Source organism: Sesamum indicum, linkage group LG8 (genome assembly GCF_026168435.1).
Source record: "Sesamum indicum cultivar Baizhima isolate 11 linkage group LG8, ASM2616843v1, whole genome shotgun sequence".
NCBI lineage: Eukaryota > Viridiplantae > Streptophyta > Magnoliopsida > Lamiales > Pedaliaceae > Sesamum > Sesamum indicum.
The window spans coordinates 16190693-16211185 of record NC_142664.1 but is presented as its reverse complement, the minus strand read 5'-3'; the positions used below and the strand labels follow the sequence as shown (position 1 = coordinate 16211185).

Below are 20493 nucleotides of genomic sequence, written 5' to 3'. Positions count from 1 at the left end.
GTCTAGACCTACGTTTGGGTCAAGTTTCGTGGAATTCTGCAAACGTTCAAAATTTAGTTGTTTTGCACGGTCTTATTAAAGAAAGTTTGTTTTCTTTTATACTAACTTGTAGTTATTATTAAGCTTATCAAATTTATCACACAAATTCATGGGTCTAGACCTGCGTTTGGGTCAAGTTTCAAGAAATTCTGATAAAACTTAGCTGTTTTGCACGATTTTATTGAAAGCAAGTTTGTTTCCCTTCCATACTAACTTGTAGTTATTATTACGCTTAGCGAATTTATCACACAAATGCATGGGTCTATACCTACGTTAGGGTCAAGTTTCGTGCAATTATGAGAACGTTCATAATTTAGTTGTTCTGCACGGTTTTATTAAAAAAAGTTTGTTTCTCTTTCATACTAACTTGTATTCATTGTTAAGCTTAACAAATTTACCACACAAATGCATGGGTCTAGACCTACGTTTGGGTCAAGTTTCGTGGAATTCTGAGAACGTTCAAAATTAGTTGTTTTGTATCGTCTTATTAAATCAAGTTTGTTTTCTTTTATATTAACTTGTAGTTATTATTACGCTTAGCAAATTTACTACACAAACGTATAGGTCTAGTCCTACGTTTGGGTCAAGTTTCGTGGAATTCAGAGAACGTTCAAAATTTAGTTGTTTTGCACGGTTTTATTAGAGCAAGTTTATTTCCCTTTTATACTAACTTATAGTTATTATTACGCTTTGCAAATTTACTACACAAATGCATGGGTCTAGACCTACGTTTGGGTCAAGTTTCGTGGAATTCTGAGAACGTTCAAAATTAGATGTTTTGCATCGTCTTATTAAATCAAGTTGGTTTTCTTTTATATTAACTTGTAGTTATTATTACGCTTAGCAAATTTACTACACAAATGCATGGGTCTAGACCTACATTTGGGTCTAGTTTCAAGAAATTCTGAGAATGTTCAAAACGTAGTTGTTCGGTACTGTTTTATTAAAACAAATATGTTTTCCTTTTATACTAATTTGTAGTTATTATTACGCTTAGCAAATTTACCACACAAATGCATGAGTCTAGACCTTCGTTTGGTCAAGTTTCGTGGAATTATGAGAACATTCAAAATTTAGTTGTTTTGACGATTTTATTAAATCAAGTTTATTTCCCTTTTATACTAACTTGTAGTTATTATTACACTTAGCAAATTTACCACATAAATGCATGGGTCTAGACCTACGTTTGGCTCAAGTTTCATGGAATTCTGAGAACGTTCAAAATTTAGCTATTTTGCATGGTGTTTATTAAAGCAAGTTTTTTCCTTTTTATACTAACTTGTAGTTATTATTACGCTTAGCAAATTTACCACACAAACGCATGGGTCTAGACGTACGTTTGGGTCAAGTTTCGTGGAATTTTGAGAACGTTCAAAATTTAGCTGTTTTGTACGGTTTTATTAAAGCAAGTTTGTTTCCTATTTATACTAACTTGTAGTTATTATTACGATTAGCAAATTTACTACACAAATGCATGGGTTTAGACCTAAGTTTGGGTCAGGTTTTGTGGAATGCTGAAAATTTTCAAAATTTAGCTGTTTTCCACAGTTTTATTAAATCATGTTGGTTTCTCTTTTATACTAATTTGTAGTTATTATTATGCTTAGCAAATTTACCACACAAATGCATGTCTAGACCTACTTTTGGGTTAAGCTTCGTGGAATTATGAAAAAGTTCAAAATTTAGTTGTTTTGCACAGCTTTATGAAAGTAAGTTTGTTTCCTTTTATACTAACTTGTAGTTATTCTCACGCTTAACAAATTTACCACACCAAAACAAGAGTTTAAAGCTACGGTTGGGTCAAACTTCGTGGAATTTATTACAGCAAGTTTGTTTCACTTCCATACTAACTTGTAGTTATTATTACGCTTAGTAAATTTATCACACAAATGCATGGGTCTAGACCTACGTTGGGGCCAAGTTTCATACAATTTTGAGAACGTTCAAAATTTAGCTATTTTGCACGGTTTTATTAAGAAAAATTTGCTTCCCTTTCATACTAAATTGTATTCATTATTACACTTAATAAAATTTACCACACAAATGCAAGGGTCTAGACCTACGATCGGGTCAAGTTTCATGGAATTCTGAGAACGTTCAAAATTTACCTATTTGATACGATTTTATTAAAACAATTTTGTTTCTCTTTTATACTAACTTGTAGTTATTATTATACTTAGAAAATTTTACGATACAAATGCATGTGTCCAGACATTTGAGTCAAGTTTTGTGGAATTCTGAAAATATTCAGAATTTAGCTATTTTGCACGGTTTTATTAAAGCAAGTTTGCTTCCCTTTTATACTAACTTGTAGTTATTATTACGCTTAGCAAATTTACGAAACAAACGCATGGGTCTAGACCTACGTTTAGGTCAAGTTTTGTGGAATTCTGAGAACGTTCAAAATTTAGTTGTTATGCACGGTTTTATTAAAGCAAGTTTATTTTCCTTTTATACTAACTTATACTTATTATTACGCTTAGCAAATTTACCACACAAACGCATAGGTCTAGACCTACGTTTGGGTCCAGTTTCGTGAAATTCTGATAACCTTCAAAATTTAGCTGTTTTGCACGGTTTTTTTAGAGCAAGTTTGTTTCCCTTTTATACTAACTTGTACGTATTATTACGCTTAGCATATTAACCAGACAAATGCATAGGTATAGACCTACATTTGGGTCAAGTTTCGTAAAATTCTGTGAACATTCAAAATTTAGCTGTTTTGCACGGTTTTGTTAAGTAAAGTTTGTTTTTCATTCATACTAACTTGTATTTATTATTACGCTTAACAAATTTACCACACAAATGAATGGGTATAGACCTACGTTTGGGTCAAGTTTCATGGAATTTTGAGAACGTTCAAAATTTAGTTGTTTGGTATTGTTTTATTAAAACAAGTTTTTCCTTTTTATATCAATTTGTAGTTATTATTAAGCTTAGAAAATTTACCACACAAATGCATGGGTCTAGACCTACATTTGGGTCAAGTTTCGTGAAATTCTGAGAACGTTCAAAATTTAATTATTTTGCACGATTTATTGAAGCAAATTTGTTTCCCTTTTATACTAACTTGTAGTTATTATTACGCTTAGCAAATTTACCACACAAATTCATGGGTCTAGACTTACCTTTGGATCAAGTTTCGTTTAATTCTGAGAACGTTTAATATTTAGCTATTTTGCATGGTTTTATTAAAGAAAGTTTGTTTTATTTTCAAACTAACTTATAGTTATTATTACGCTTAGCAAATTTACTACACAAATGCATGGGTCTAGACCTACGTTTGGAAGTTTCGTGGGATTCTGAGAACATTCAAATTTAGTTGTTTTGCACGGTTTATTAAAACAAGTTTTTTTCCCTTTTATGTTAACTTGTAGTTATTATTACACTTAACAAATTCACCACACAAATGTATGGGTCTAGACCTACATTTGGGTCAAGTTTCGTGGATTTATGAGAACGTACAAAATTTAGTTGTTATACACGGTTTTATTAAAACAAGTTTGTCTTCCTTTTATACTAACTTGTACTTATTATTACGCTTAGCAAATTTACCGTACAAATGCATGCGTATAGACCTACGTTTGAGTCAAGTTTTGTGGAATTCTGATAACATTCAAAATTTAGCTATTTTGCACGGTTTTATTAAAGCAAGTTTGTTTTTCTTTTATACTAATTTATAGTTTTTATTACGCTCAGCAAATTTACCACACAAATGCATGGGTTTAGACCTACGATTTGGTTTTCCCTTTTATTTCTTCTTTAATCTGTTACTAACTTAAGCATCGGAGTGCTAACCCATATTTTGCAAAGTTAGTCTTTGGATAATCTTAGGATTTTGTTGAAGATCCTTTGACCCTTGTGGTATGGACAAATTTCTAGTATGCATCACTGGCACCGTCTATGGGAATCACTTGAGCTTTGGTATGAGAAATGGCAAATTCCAACGGAGAGGTTTGTATACACATTGGGGCAAATTTCACTTACCCTATCTTTGGGCATGGAGCCCACCAAAAGAACTAGGATAGTTCACTTTCTAGTTATGGATATGCCATCAGCATACAACGTGATCTTATGACAACTTGCTCTGAACACTTTCCAAGCTGTTATCTCTACATACCATATGGAGTTGAAATTTCCTATTTGAGACAAAGTAGGAGAGGTCAAAGACAGTCAATACACAATGCAAAAGTGCTATGAGGAGACAATAAAGAGTAGCAACAGCAATATGGAAGTGGACCCTCCTAGCAAGGAAAGCAGCATGGATGTTACCCAGTAGGACAGTCAAAAGGGTGCCTTCCTCGCTCGTGTCCAGCCGACGGAAGAGTTACTAAGCATCCAACTGGTACCTGGAGAGTCGGATAGAATTTCCAGGATTGGTTTTCAACTGAGTCCTACACTAGCAAGACAATTAACCATTTTCTTATAGCAGAATGTTGATGTCTTTGCTTGGACAGCTAAGCTTGTAGGGATTAGCGATGCATAGTCTGAATATAGATCCGGATTTCCCCCCTGTAAAGCAGAAGAAGAGGCATTTTGGGCGTGAGAAAGATAAAATCATATAAGAAAAGGTAAGTAAGTTGTTATCAGTAAGGTATATAAAGGAGATCCAGTTTCCAAAATGGTTATCCAACATGGTGCTAGTACCCAAATCAGGTAACAAGTGGTGTATGTGTGTTGACTTTCGTGACGTTAACAAAGCATGCCCCAAACACTTCTATCCTGTACCTCGTATAAACCAGTTAGTGGATACCACCTCTGGCTATAAATTATTGAGTTTAATGGATTCTTCACAGGGTATCACCAAATAATGTTGAATCCCGATGATCAGAAAGCGTGTTAGCTTCATTACGTCAAGGGGAACCTATTGCTATGTTGTTATGCCTTTTGGATTAAACAATGCAGGGGCTACGTATCAATGCCTAGTGGATCATGTTTCAAGGACAGCTAGGACGCAACATGGAGGTGTACGTTGATGACATGCTGATAAAGAGCCTACAGATGGACCAACACCTTGTTGATCTAGCGGAGACATTAGATACATCAAGAAAATATCACATGAAAGTCAATCCGGCCGAGTGCGTCTTTGGAGTAAAAAGTGGCAAGTTCTTAGGATATATGGTTATAGAGAAGGGGATAAAAGTCAATCCCGAGAAAATTCGAGCTATCCAAGAGATGAAACCTCCTGCTAACCTCAATGAAGTGCAGCGAGGCGCATAACAGCTTTTAGCAGATTCATATCCCGGTCACCAAACTCAGTTTACCAATAATCAAGGCCTTGACAAAGACCAAGAACTTTAGTGGCGTAGACTGTGTGTTAATACGCATCTTGCCAACATGCAATCAGTTGAAAACACCATGTTAATATGCAGCTTATACATTACTAGCGCGTGACTTCCTTAAGTGATCTTAGCCATTCAAGTTTGCTTGGTTGAAGAGACTTTATATTTATTCAAAAGGAAGTGATCTCAACAAGCATATATCCAGGATTTGACTTCTTTATTATGATCTATCTTATAGAAAAATATGTTTTCCTGATTAACAACAAAAACACTTAGGATATACCTTCCTTTTCCATAGGGATAATTCTCTAAACAGAAGGAAAATAACTCCACCTACTCTTATTTTGGACTGCACTAATTGTTGCAGGAATCTTAAACAAAGCACCAACACATGACAAAGAGAAATCATGAAAATTGCATAGATCAATAAAGCAAGGAAAGAAATAAGAGTTCAAAATCATCCAGAGCCCACAAGCGGGCATTTTCATAAAACCTCATGCAGGAGGAGGTAATAATGTTTGTGTCAAAAACAGAAAAATAAATTTTACTTAGCAGCAAGAGGGGCACTATCATCATCAACATGGGACCACTTTCAAAGGAACAACATTTTCCACCACGGGATCCTCTGGATCTATTGGGGCTTCACCTTCAAAAGGAACGTGGAGCAGGCTATCTAGCAATTCTTGGGGCACTTCGTCATTAGGCTCAGGAGCATCCGCAAGTCCTGCATGGATCTCCAAGAAATCGGTAGAAGCAATTAATGAAAAATAACCAGCATCAACAAATTGGGAGGCACAGGTCCGATATCCATGATAATAATATTTCAAGGCACTATCTGCGAGGAGGTGCTGAAACTCCTCGGACTTCTTGAAGTCTGCGAGCCAGTTAGCCGATAGCTCCTCAAACGTTTGCTTCTTCCTCAGTAGAAGGGTAATCCTGAAGCTTTAATGTCACCTGCTCCAAGCTATCATGAAGGCCAACACTTAAGATCTCAAATGAGCAATGCTAGCCTCATATTTGACTCTTTCTCATGCATGTCTCTCTCCAGTTCCTCCATCTTCCTTTGGGCCTCTTCTGCAGCAGGTCCTCCACGCTCCAACAAGTCTCTAATTAGTAATACAGTCTGCAAACATGTTAAGTAAATCTCTTACGTTAAGCACATATTAGGGTTAAAGCTCTCATACTCCTTACCTTGCTAGCATATGAAGCCAATAAGTTCATGCCTTGATCGCGAGGAAGGATTTCCAGAAAACTCCTATCTGGATGAGCCAGAATTCCCTTCACAAAGTTGGCAACTCGGCTACTCTCACCCTCCTCTTTCAGCAAGGATGGAGCCTCATTTAAACTAAGCTTTTCTCTATATATCTATACTAATAAAAGACGAGGACTGCTAGCACAGGTGGAGGCTTAGGAGCAGGTTGAGCCAAGGAACCAGAAGAAGCTTTGGTTTTCTTGACAGGAGACAACATGGGCTCCATCTGACATTTACCTTTAGAATCACTAGTAGAGGCCAAGCTGGCAAGATTCAAGGAGGGGCTATTAGCTAGCGGATGTTTCAAGGAGGAGCTGGCCCCAGGATTCTTTCCCTTGCACAAAGCCTTATCCTGCAACAGCTTGTTGAACAAATTGACTTAAGAAATACAGGTTTGTTAGCACAATTTCTTTACACATTTAAATCAAAACTAGGAAACAAAATATATAAGGAGAATATAGCGAATTTCCCCGCAAGGAGGCTTTCGCCCCTCTCTCTGGTTGTCCACCCCTTGAGTCGGCAGCATTTTCTCTTGATCATGCATGGGTGGTGACCTTGCAGGTACCGTTTTAGGAACGTAGACAGAGACCGGTGGTTTAGCTGGGTTGGACGGCTTGGTGAACGCACAAACCTTTGCCGTGTGTCCTAACGTCATACAACTTGTACATTTAGGAGGTAGCCACTCATATTCAACTTGTACAATTTTGCATGGTATTTCTCCTCCTTCCTCGTTAGGAATCATAATGATAATATGCCTTGGTAATTTAGAACTCACATCCAGCATCACGCATACACGAGCGAAGTCCAATCTCGTGCATGCTCTTGTAATCGCATCCGTGTATAGGGGTCTGCCAATTCCACTGGCCACCGTGCTCAGGCCTTCATCCGTCCACAATTCTACCGGCAAATGTCTCAATTTTATCCAAGCTGCGACCTGTGTATGTTTTAATTTTCATAGCATCATTCCCGGTTCCCACTGTTGCAGCACAATTGGTTGCCCTTGGAACAACCACGGTCCCCCTTCGATTGCTTCTTCCATATATGCCACTGTCTTGAATTGAAGAAGTAGAATCCGTTCGTGGTGGCCATAACATCACGTAAGTCAGGCCAGACGGACATGGCATATTCTTGGACATGATAAAAGTATGGTCTCTTTCCCAGAAAGTAACCGACCGCAGTAGTTTTCCACCTACTAGCTCCGTTTCGAATAGATTCAATAGTAGGTCTGGTAACTATTTCCCCATTTTGTATAGTAGGGGGGATATATGAGAACGTCTTACGGCAGGAGTTGTTGAAACCGTCAGCAATTTTATCATCCGCAGCTGGAATTGGGCATGACTGCAACGGGATGTTCCCTATAAATAAGCCGGTATGAGTAGAGTTAGTCTCATATGTTCTTGGTTGTCCAAATCCAACAGTATCATTACTATTGACCGTGTCTACATCTTTATCTTTGTCCTTTTCCCCATCCACATCAACGTTGACCGCGTCCGTGTTGACCAATTCACCATTGACCAAGTCATCATTAACCAAGTCCTGTTCCACGATCTCCATGTTGACCGCGTCTTTATTGACCAAGTCAATTTTGACCAGGTCATTATTGACCAAGTCAATTTTGACCGGGTCATTATTGACCAAGTCTTGTTCCACGTTTTTCACGGTGACCGCATTATTATGGACCAAGTCGTTATTGACCAAGTCTAGCGCCCCGTCTTCAGCCATCTCTACAGTCCGATTTTCTGATGCCATGTAACTAGTGTTTGATACATACTCAGCTACTAACCGCCCGACATCCGTGGACGGTGGTTGGCTTCTATCTACCGCCGGCTCAAGCGGTTTCGGATTTGGTGTTTCCGTCTTCTCAACTCGCCTGAACAGTGGACAAATATTCCTTACAGGCGGCCTCAATACTCTGGGCAAAAACGACGTGGTAATCGCCTCCCTAAATGGCGGAAAGCATCGCATTGTTGCTTCTTCCCCAAAACGCTCCGTCCACTTATTGTTTAGTTCACGCAATGCATCCAAAGCTTCTTTATCGCCGGCATCTAGCACCGTATGGGCAAGTTTTGAGAACTCAGGCATGTTGAAGGAGATCGATCCATGTTCACCATGAGAGCCGCTTGATTTTGCGCTTGCAAACCCTAGGGTAGGGCGGCGCCTCAAGTTACCGCCAAAATCGCCGGTGGCCATCTTTTGGAGATGTTCAACCATCATGTTCAATGTATCCATGGTCTGAACGCCCTCCTCATCACATCCTTCATCCCCGCCATCGTCTCCACCATCTCCGTCCATCGAATTAGAGCCTAGGGGTTGTGTGTGTGTAATTCGTGGTGTGCTAGTGTGTGAATTCGGAGAGAGAGAATTGTAAGAGTCCATAGGCGAGAGTGTTTTTTGTTTTGCACTGTTTTCCACGATTTTATTAAAACATGTTTATTTTCCTTTTATACTAACTTGTAGTTATTATTACGCTTAGCAAATTTACAACACAAATGCTTGGGTCTAGACCAACGTTCGGGACAAGTTTCGTTGAATTCTGAGAACGTTCAAAATATCGTTGTTTTGCACTGTTTTATTAAAACAAGTTTGTTTCCCTTATATACTAACTTGTAGGTATTATTACACTTAGAAAATTTACCATACAAATTCTTGGGTGTAAACCTACGATTGGGTCAAGTTCCGTCGAATTCTGAGAACGTTCAAAAGTTACTTGTTTTGTACGGTTTTATTAAAATAAGTTTGTTTCCCTTTTATACTAACTTGTAGTTATTATTACACTTAACAAATGTATAACACAAATGCTTGGGTCTAGATATGCATTTGGGTCAAATTTCATCGAATTGTAAGAACGTTCAAAAGGTAGCTATTTTGCACGTTTTATTAAAGCAAGATTCTTTTCTTTTTATACTAACTTGTAGTTATTATTACGCTTAGCAAATTTACTACACAAATGCTTGGGTCTAGACCAACATTTGGGACAGGTTTCGTCGAATTCTGAGAACGTTCAAAATTTAACTGTTTTGCATGGTTTTATTAAAGCAAGTTTGTTTCCCTTTTATACTAACTTGCAGTTATTATTACGCTCAGCAAATGTATAACACAAATTCTTGGGTCTAGACCTACGTTTGGGTCAAGTCGTCAAATTCTGAGAATGCTCAAAATTTAGCTGTTTTGCACGGTTTTATTAAAACAAGTTTGTTTTCCTTTTATACTAACTTGTAGTTATTATTGCTTAGCAAATTTACAACACAAATGCTTTGGTCTATACCAATGTTAGTGTCAAGCTTCGTCGAATTCTGAGAACGTTCAAAATTTAGCTGTTTTGCACGGTTTTATTTTATTACGTTTCGCAAATTTACAACACAAATGCTTGTGTCTAGACTTGCGATTGGGTCAAGTTTCGTAGAATTCTGAGAACGTTCAAAAGTTAGCTGTTTTGCACGGTTTATTAAAACATGTTTGTTTCCCTTTTATACTAACTTGTAGTTATTATTACACTTAGCAAATGTATAACACAAATGCTTGGGTCTAGATCTACGTTTGGGTCAAGTTTCGTTGAATTCTGATAATATTCAAAATTTAGTTGTTTTGCACGGTTTTATTAAAGCAAGTTTGTTTCCCTTTTAGGGGATTTTTGATATTTTATTATATCACAGGGGTTAAAATTGATTTAACCCTATATTTTTATTTTTATAAGTGTAAAATTAAAATTTTATCAATATTTTTGGACAATTCCTAATGGATTAAGTGTGAAAGTTTGAATGGTGTGTGTAATTTTAGAACTATTTGGAAGAAAATGTAATTTCTCATTTTTTTTAGGTTAATGTTGCTTATTATTATGTGGTTAATTACTATGTATTTATTAGACATAGGGGGGTTCCCAACAAGCCAAAACCAAAGCATAGTCGCAAACAAAAAAAATGGACTCTCAATTTTCTCTCTCTTCTCTCTCACACACTAGCACACCAAAAAAATCACACACATGCAATCCTCAAACCCTATCTTCTCTCTCTCTGGCCGGCGACGGAGAGGACGTCGGCGACGATGAAACTGACGGCGGAGTTGGGGCTGACGTTGATGGGCAAAACAGGACGGCTGCCATGGAAGAGTTTGGAAGCAAATCATATTTTTCCGCCGAGGAAGATGAAGAGACGAACGGCGATTTGGAGGCGGAAACCGGCGAGATTCATAACCATTCACACTCGCATGGATTTGGGGAAGGTAAGGGAGGAATTCTGGCCGGAAAAGAAGTGGATTTACATACTGGTTCTTCATCCTTAGGGTTAGGGTTTCGCGCCGCCGTAGAATATGAACAGACGCTTGGGGAAGATGAAACGACTCTGGTTATTTTAGCCATAGAAGACGATGATGTTAGGGTTTCTGATAATAGAGAAGACGGATCATTACCCATAAAAGCAATCTTGGCCACGAATATGGAGAATACGGTGCGCCGGCCAAAATTAGGGTTTGGCGGCGCACCTTCACAAAGCAACAATGGCAGACATCAAAGGGGCATGTTCAACATGATAAAGTTCATTCGCCTTGCCCATTCTGTAATCCTCGAAGGAGATACTGAATCAATGGCAGCACTTAGTGAGTTTCCAAATGGGAATCAAGATTTGGGAAGGACGCAGTTACGTGATGTTTTCCGATAACGGCACCAGTCCTTCCTAAGCCTAGGCGTCAGGTATTGCGAAACTTATTGCCGTCGTCGTTTTCGGTTACAAATTCGATGGAAAATAGAACAGGAACAAAGGTTGATAATCAATCGTCGTGCAGCAGCATTTCTGGCAAGATAGGTGAATGAATCTTGACGGAAACGATGGGTAAAGACAGTGGGTCTGCTGCTGGCACCTTTTTGACCAATCTGACGGTTTTCTGGCCGACGAATACAGTGAACAATGTGCTGCCGGAGAGAACTGAGAAGACGCCGAAATTTACTGACGTGGAGCATGACACAGCAGCTGATGCGGACGCTGCCATCACTACTGACGTGGGGCATGACACAATTGCTGACACAGACGCTGACATCACTACTGACGTGGAGCATGACACAGCTGCTGACACAGACGCTGACATCACTGCTAACCTATGTGATGATGTAAGTAATGACACAAGCGCTGATGAAACTGCTGATGTAATGCATGACATAAGCAATGCTATGGACAAAATTAGCACTCTTCCTACACAAGAACGCTCTTGTCCCACGAGTTTGTTTGTGGGTAATATTCCGTTGAATACACACTCCAATATGAGCATTGATGAAAAAATTACTGATGCTTTCAATAATTCATCTCGGAAGACAATTTCATACATACCTCCAATAATACAAAATGGTGAAGTGGTGGTGAGACCTACCATGGAAACTATTCGCAATGGATCTACAAAATGGAAAACCACAGCGGTTGGTTATTTTCTTGGGAAACGCCCGTATTTTTATCATGTTAAAGACTTTACCAACTCCATTTGGCCGGGATTGCCGGAGGCAAAGGCTACAACAAATGGTTTTTTCTTCTTCCAGAATCAAAACTGTTGCATATATGGAAGAAGCAATTGAAGGAGGACCATGGTTGTTTCAAGGACAACCAATTGTAATGCAGAAATGGGAGCCAGGGATGGTGATGAGGAAATTAAAACATACACAGGTCCCTGTTTGGATAAAATTGAGACACTTACTGGTAGAATTATGGATTGAGGAGGGCCTCAGTATAGTGGCCAACGGTATTAGCAAACCCCTATATCCAGATGCGATTACAAAGGCATGCACGAGATTGGACTTCGCTCGTGTATGCGTGATGTTGGATGTGAGCTCAAAATTACCTAAATATATTATCATTATGACGCCAGACGAGGAAGGGGGAGAGACACTGTGCAAAATTGACGTGGTATGAGTGGATACCTCCCAAATGTACAAACTGTATGACATTAGGGCACTCGATTAAGGACTGTGCACTCAATAAACCATCCAAACCAATTATACCACCAATGACTGTTACGTTCCTAAACCAGGAGTTGTGAGGCCGCCACCAGTGCCTGACCAGGAGAAAATACCACCAGAACAAGAGATGGATAAGCATAGAGATGGCCGTGAACCTCCTCGTGGTGGTGGCGAAAGGCCAAGTCGAAAGGGTAAGGGTAAGGAAATTGTCGTATACAATACGTTTGATGCTCTACACTTACTTGATGATGTAGATGAGATGTCACGGGGTCCTAATCAAAGCAGTCCCATTCTTGGTGACCCATGTTGAATGCAGTAATATGGAATGTTAGTGGCCTGAACAAAAGAGACCATCAGCTAGGAGTGACGGATATCATTGCTGAGTTCGGGTTACAATTCCTTGGTCTTCTTGAAACTCGTGTTCGTATTAATATTGTAGCTGCTATTCAATCTTTCTTATTATCCAATTGAAAATGGTTTGTAGATTATGGAATGGTCGGTAATCGGCTTTGGATTGCGTGGGATGATAACTTTATTAATGTTGATGTTGTTGAATGTGGTACGCAATCCATCCATTGCCTTGTTTATATACGGTCACTACGTGAGTCAATTGCCATTATTGTGATTTATGGAGCTACGGAGGTGGCAGACAGGAGGGAGTTATGGGGTTCCCTAAAGACTATTTCCATACAGACTATTGATATCCCGTGGCTTATTGGAGGGGATTTCAATGTGGTATGAGATCTTAGTGAAATATGTGGAGCATCGGAAGACATTCGAATGGCAATGGAAGAGTTTAATGACTGCATTCAGAATGCAGGTTTACTACTATTACCTATGCAGGGAGAATGGTATACATGGCATAACTGCAGTGCAAGTCCACGGAATCTTTGGAAAAGGTTTGATCGAATGATGATTAATGATAGATGGATGGCTCGATTCCAACATCTTTTTACACTAGCCTCACCCCACGTACTTCAGATCACTCACTACTGATCTATACGGGGATAGTCAACAACAATATGGAGGTATGTTTTGATTCGATAATTACCTCACCTTATCACCAGCGTTTATTCCCACTGTGCAGCAGGTTTGGCAACATAACATTATTGGGGTGCCTATGTATGCGGTAACAAGAAAACTCAAAGCACTTTAATTAGTGTTTAGAGAGGACAGGATGAATTATTCTTGTAGCTAGAACATTGTTGCCAATTCATACTAGCCAAAGCAGCCAAACTTGAACAAAGTATGCTCCAACAGCGAGCAAAAATGCAGTGGATGAAGGGGGGTGACCAGCGCTCCCAAGTATTCTTTCGTAAGATTGCTCAATGGAGATCGGCAAGGAGAATCTTACAAATCAATGATGATCATGGAGCCACTCACACAGAACCACAAGCGGTAGTCGATGAGTTTGTCATGGACTACCAAAACCTGCTTGGTGGGGAAAGAAGGAGAGACGTGATAGATCTGCGGTTCCTTCGACCATGGGTGAGACATCTATTGAATGAAGAGGACGTTAGCTCTTTACTCTTGCCATTCACACCAGCAGGTGTCAAGCAGACAATTTTTGACATTGCTGAGGATAAGGCACCGGAGCCGGACGAGTATTCATCGGGCTTTTTCAAAGCTGCATGGCCTATAGTAGGGCAGGAAGTGACGTCGGCAGTGCTGGATTTCTTTACTACGGGACGAATTTTAAAGCAGATAAATACTACACTTCTGGCGCTTATACCCAAGGTACACTCTCCTATGTCCGTTGGTGATTTTCGTCCTATATCTTACTGTAATGTGTTATATAAGATTATCGCCAAACTCATTGTCCAATGGTTGAGTGTGATATTAGACAAACTAATTAGTCCGTGCCAAGCGACATTTGTGCCCGGTCGAAGCATTGGAGACAATATTATGTTGGCGTATGAGCTATTTACAGGCTACAACCAGGCCCGTCTACCACCCCGATGTGCCTTAAAAGTGGACATTCAGAAGGCATACGACATGGTGGAGTGGGACTTTATGATCGCGGTGATGGAGTTATTGGGTTCCCCTCTAATTTCGTGAAGTGGATTGAGGTGTGTGTTACTACAACTTCATTTTCTGTTGGGCTGAATGGGAAACCTCATGGTTTCTTTAAGGGGGCCAGAAGGCTTCGACAAGGAGATCCTCTTTCGCCATACTTGTTCGTGCTTGTAATGGAAATACTACACTTGGGTATACTATAGTTGATTAATCAGGATGAATTATTTTCCTTCCACTGGAAATGTGATACATCCAGGGTTTTTCAGTTGGGCTTTGCTGATGACTTGTTGTTATTCTGTCATGCTGATATGGACTCTATTGGAGTCATTAACACAGGATTAGATCGATTTGCTATATGGTCGGGGCTCAGGCTGAACGTGCAGAAAAACCATCTTACTATCGATTTGCTATATGGTCGGGGCTCAGGCTGAACGTGTAGAAAAACCATCTTACTATCTCACGTTCAGCCCAAGGATTGCGCAAGGAGATGCTGACAACACTCGGGTTTCAGGAGGGTGTCTTACCGATAAGGTATTTGGGGCTACCTCTCTTATCATCTCGCTTAACAATTGCTGATTGTCGTCCATTATTAGTGAAAATTGATAAATGTATTGCTGGTTGGGAGGGTATTGCACTGTCTTATGCTGGCAGGGTACAAATTATCAAATCTGTACTCATGTCGCTGAGTTTATATTGGGCATCAGCGTTCATACTACCAAAGAAAGTTACAAACGAAATTGAGAAGAGGCTGCGAATTTTCTTGTGGAAAGGGACATCAACCAGTGGTTATACCAAGGTTGCGTGGAAAGACCTGTGTCGGCCGAAGGAGGAGGGAGGCCTAGGGTTCAAGGATATTACTATCTAGAATTGTGCATTAATGGCTAAGAAACTATGTGATATCATCAGGTGCGATAGGACCTCGATATGGGTTGAATGGCTCTACCAGGGTCGTTTACGAGATACTTCCATCTGGACGATTAGAGAGCATGCAGGATCATGGGTATGGCGGAAAATCCTCCATTTACGAATCTTCCTCCGATCTATGGTGGATTATCAAATAGGAGATGTGAGGAGATTCTACTTGTGACAGGACCCATGGCATCATCTGGGACCCCTTAGTGACAGATTCCCACGTGGACCGAGGTTACTTGGATTGGAGGAGTCAACTAAACTCAGTATGGTGATTAGTGGAGGAGAGTGGCATTGGCCCTCTATCACAGATTTTGAGTGTTTGAAAATCACACATGTACTACCCACTATCCATGGAGGGGAGGACCGCATTATTTGGAGGTTCAATCATGGGCTTCCTACAACTCACGCTCTTTACAGGCTTTTTGATCCACCTGGACAGAAAGTAGACTGGTCCTCGCTACTTTCGGGATCCCTCAAGATTCCACATCACTTATTCATCCTATGGCTTGCTATTCTTGGCAAGTTGGTTACGACGGATAAACCATGGCTAGCCCACCTTGGCCCGTGTATTCTATGCAGCGAGGGAGCGATGGAGACACATGGCCACTTATTTTTTCAGTGTAAATTTAGTCGACAGTGTCTCACAGAAATTCGAAAAATGGTACGATTCTCGTGGCCCAATAGAGACTGGATGACGGATATTACATGGGCGTCCCGGAAATGGAGGGTAAACACATTATTAACATGTCTTACCGAGCGCTATTAGCATCATGTGTTTACCACATTTGGAAGGAGAGGAATTTGAGACGATTCGAGCAAATCGAAAGGACACCCAGCACCATGGCAGTAGTAATTATTGAGGACATCAGGCAGCGTATACATAGCATTACTTTACCTAGTTTAGTCAGTACACGAGCTTTATTTAGACTTTGGCGTATCCCTTGGCCTGTCGGGGGAGACACCAACTGATAACCACCATGTTGTACTGTACTATTATTTTATTAATGAAACTTACATTTATCCAAAAAAATAGTCATAGGGGTTTTTTGCCTATTTTCAAATTAGAAGGGGGACTTTTGCTGAGTTTTTAAATTACATGGGGGTTTTTATGCAATTTGGCCCAAATAATTACACTGTCTTTCCTTGAGATCTGATATAATTACACGTAGATCTCCTGTGGTTTGGAAATTTACATTTAGTACTCATGAGGTTTGTTTTCGTCTAATAAATTTACCCATCTGTCACTTAAAATTCATAAAATTGCTAATATTTTTGTTAAAAAAGGATGACAATTCATATTTATGCCCAATTGATTTATTATTGACTTATTTCAAGTAAAATAATACTTTCTAACTAAACTAGAAAATATAGTTCCTTACATGCATTAACATGTGAAGATGCAGGGTAGTTTGGCTATAAAAAAATTTGTTTGACTTGCAATAAGTCAATAATAAGTAAATTGGGGGTAATAATGGATTTTCATTCATTTTTTTATTCATATTAGTAAATTATGTGAACTTTGAGTAACATAAACAAACTTTAGGAATACTAGATTTAATTTTTTTAAATTACATAAAATTTACGTGTAGTTACACCAAACCTTAAAAATGGGAGGTGTAACTATCCCATACAATATATGTTATCTCACATAACTTTGTATCAAACATTAAGACCAAGTTTTTCATACAAAATCGACTCTAGTTCAACAAACGTAGTACTATAATATATTTTCATAAATATGACTAAAGAGTGATCATAACTCACACAATCATATGAATAAATCCATTGACCTCTAAAATAAATAACAATAGCAATATTATTTTGCTATGCCATATTTTCACAACAAAATAAAATATATATATAAAAACTTGAGTTAATAACATTTATAACAAAAACAACCAAATGTATAAATATAAAAAAAATTTAGTAAAAGGAACTTACTATACTAGTTTTGATTGTAAAAATCCTCAATTGAAAATGTCAAATAAAATAAAATAAATTTTTGGGTGAAATGCACTTTCCATCCCTAAAGTATACATAAAATCGTCATATATACCCCTTTAAACTATAAAATATAACAAACTCCCTCATAATATGGACCAAAAGCTTTATAACAAAAATACCCTTATTGTTTGCACCCTCTAAAATATATTTATTATAGTCATCACAAAAAAATGTAATCTCAATTATTATATTTTTTTATTTAAAATAAATATAATCCAAAATTTATAACTTTTGTAATTAGTATGAAATTTGAATAAACTCTATAAATTTTCAATTCATTTATTTTATATAATTTCTAAAAGATTTACATAATTTTTATTTTGTATTGTTATATATAGTGAAGTTTTTTTCTAGAGGAATTGTCAACATCATCTAAAAAATTATTTTGAATATTTATGTATACGTACTATAAAATATGCTAATTTGTTGATATACTTAATCTATAATATTTTATTATTTTATGAGTGATGATATGCTATATTTTAAATATTTGTGCATGTAATTTAATATAAAAATATATAAGTTATTAGTGATGATGGATATTTCTTAAGCCTATCATACAATATTGTTGTATCTTGGACAAGGTTCTTATAGTATGGGGCTATATAATTCAGACTGCTATATTTTAAATATTTATGCATGTAATTTAATATAAAAATTATAAGTTATATAATATACTTTTTTATAAAATTAAATTGATCTTGTAAATAATTTTCTTTGTAAAACATATTTTCATATTGAACTTGTAAACTCTTTTTTATGTATTATATAGTTTATATAAAACTATACATTTTGAACATTGTTGTTTAAATAAAAATTTGAGTGAAAATTTTAAAATTACTAAAAATAGTTTTGAGAGAGATTTTTTAATTAAATATACTTAGAAAGTGAAACAAAAAATATAAAAATAAGTTAAAAGGGTGTTTTTGTTTTGTCAATACTAAATTATTTTTTACGGGAACTTTTGTTATAATAAACATAATTTAGGGGTCAAAATGTATAATAAAAATTTTATAATTTTGTAAAAGGTTTATTAGCGGTAAGATGGTCGCATGGTAAAGCATATTCACAACTCTCTCCTCTTTCTCTCTCTCTCTCTAGGGTTTTGTTTTTCATCGATTGCACGAAAAATTCCCCAATTGGTCGTATCTATTCGATCGAAATGGTAAGCAAATGCGCGTTCCTGATTTCCAATTAGCTTATACGCTATTGTTGGCTTACCCATTTTATATCTCGTGCTGTGATTTATCGAATGTTTTGGTTTAATTTTGTAAGAATATGGAGGCGGAGATTTGGAAGCGAAAATTGACATGTTGCTGAATGTGGAGAAGCAGATGAGGCAAGTGGGTGATGTTGCAGGTACGAGGAAGGCCGTCACACCTCTTGCAATTCTTCTTCTCACACCTCAAACAATACCCCTCAGTTTCTCCCTCCAAGAAAGCCAAAGCCGGCGAAGGAGAGACGCCGCAGTTCAGTCCTCCCACCGCCAAAATACCCTCACCCAACCCCACCATCAAACCATTTCCCTTCTCCTCTGTTCACTTCTTCGAGGAAAAAGTTTAAAGGAAGCAGGTGAAGTTCATGGTGGTATGGCCGACTCAAGGGTTCGAATGTGATGGTACGGCAGCACCCGCGGGAGAAGCAGCTGAGGATGTGGGTACAAATCCAAGAAAGGAAAACCCCGCTGGAAAAAACCCTTAAACCACCGTTTTCTCCCCATCATCAAACCCCACCCACACTCACATGGTGAAACCCTCTCACCTTCATTTCTTTTTTCTTGTGTTCATTTCTCACCCAAAAAACAGAGTAAAGAAAACCAAGAAAAGCAGGGGGGAGAGAGAGCGAGAAGGAGGCCTCAAATTATGGTATTGCGAAATGTTACTGCTGTTTGAACAATCCTTCTTGGCCCAATATTTTCTCATTGTTCATATATTGATAGATAAAGAAGGAATACTGGAATACTCTCTGTTGATGTCCTAAGTTTGCTCTCACTTCCTTGCTTGCAAATACTTTCTCCCTCCATCTTACATGTCATCTTTATCTTGCTTTCTAGTGCTTCTTTCATTTAATTTTTGCTTTGACAATCCTAATGTGTTTAACTTGCTCTATTATAATAGCATATGGTCAGTAATTTTCTTCTACTTAAAATTAGAAAAATGTTGCTAAGGATTGTTGGAACAGTTTACATCCGAATTTGATGAATGTCTTCTTCTAGGTTTGGGATTACACTGGTTTTGGATATACAAGGTACAATGCCAGAGACATTAACAAAGAAATACTAGGGTAAGCACAATTCTTCAGCTGTCTCCCTCTGTGATGAAACCTGTAATGTTCACAGATTATCTTGTTTGTGGTATTCATTTAGGTGTGTTGTGGAGAATAAAGTGCTTCATAGATCTTTATTATCATGCTTCATAGGCCTTTCCCTCTTTTTTTTTTTTTCTTTTTTTCTGTTTAATCCGTAATACCCAAACCTGAGGGTACATGTCTGTATAATTTTCCCGTAATCTTCCTTTGTTATTCCAGCTCTTAAGATGTGACAATTTGTAAGACATGAACATTTATCTAAATCATGAGTGTTCCATGGTTGCTTAGGTGTCATTGTTAAGAGGATATAAATCAGACAGGAGACCTGCAAACTTGACAATGATGGCAATTCTGGATGGCTTCAGAAGGCATATTCCGTTGATTTCAGACCACTCAATGTACCGCGCGCTGCTGCATTCCAAGGGGCTCATTATATTTCACCATTGAAAAGGCAAATAATCTCGTATGCATCTGGTGAGCAGAGATTTCCGCTTTTCTTATGACTTGTAACAATTAATTTTCAGAACCATGCTAGTTCTTTTTGTGAATGATGAATTCTATTACATGAAGTTTTAATGGAAGCAACTTTTTCTTTTATGATGTTTGGTCCCCTTGACCTGTCCAAATCCAATTTTCATCCCTCTTTATCTTCTAATTCAAGAACCAGCTTCAATTTCTGATGGTTTTAAGGGCGTTCACAGTTTATCATTGTTGGTTATTACCACGAACAGTTCCGTCTCCTTTCC

General features: G+C 38.0%; 1 long non-coding RNA gene across 1 annotated transcript; it reads left to right on the top strand.

Annotated features, from left to right (window-relative positions):
* Positions 1-18519: 18519 nt before the first annotated feature.
* On the top strand, positions 18520-20205 carry LOC148787239 (uncharacterized). The gene is made up of 4 exons (XR_016066991.1): positions 18520-18605; positions 18716-19305; positions 19656-19723; positions 20036-20205. It is a non-coding gene; the product is annotated as an uncharacterized LOC148787239 (long non-coding RNA).
* The last annotated feature ends 288 nt before the right edge of the window (positions 20206-20493 follow it).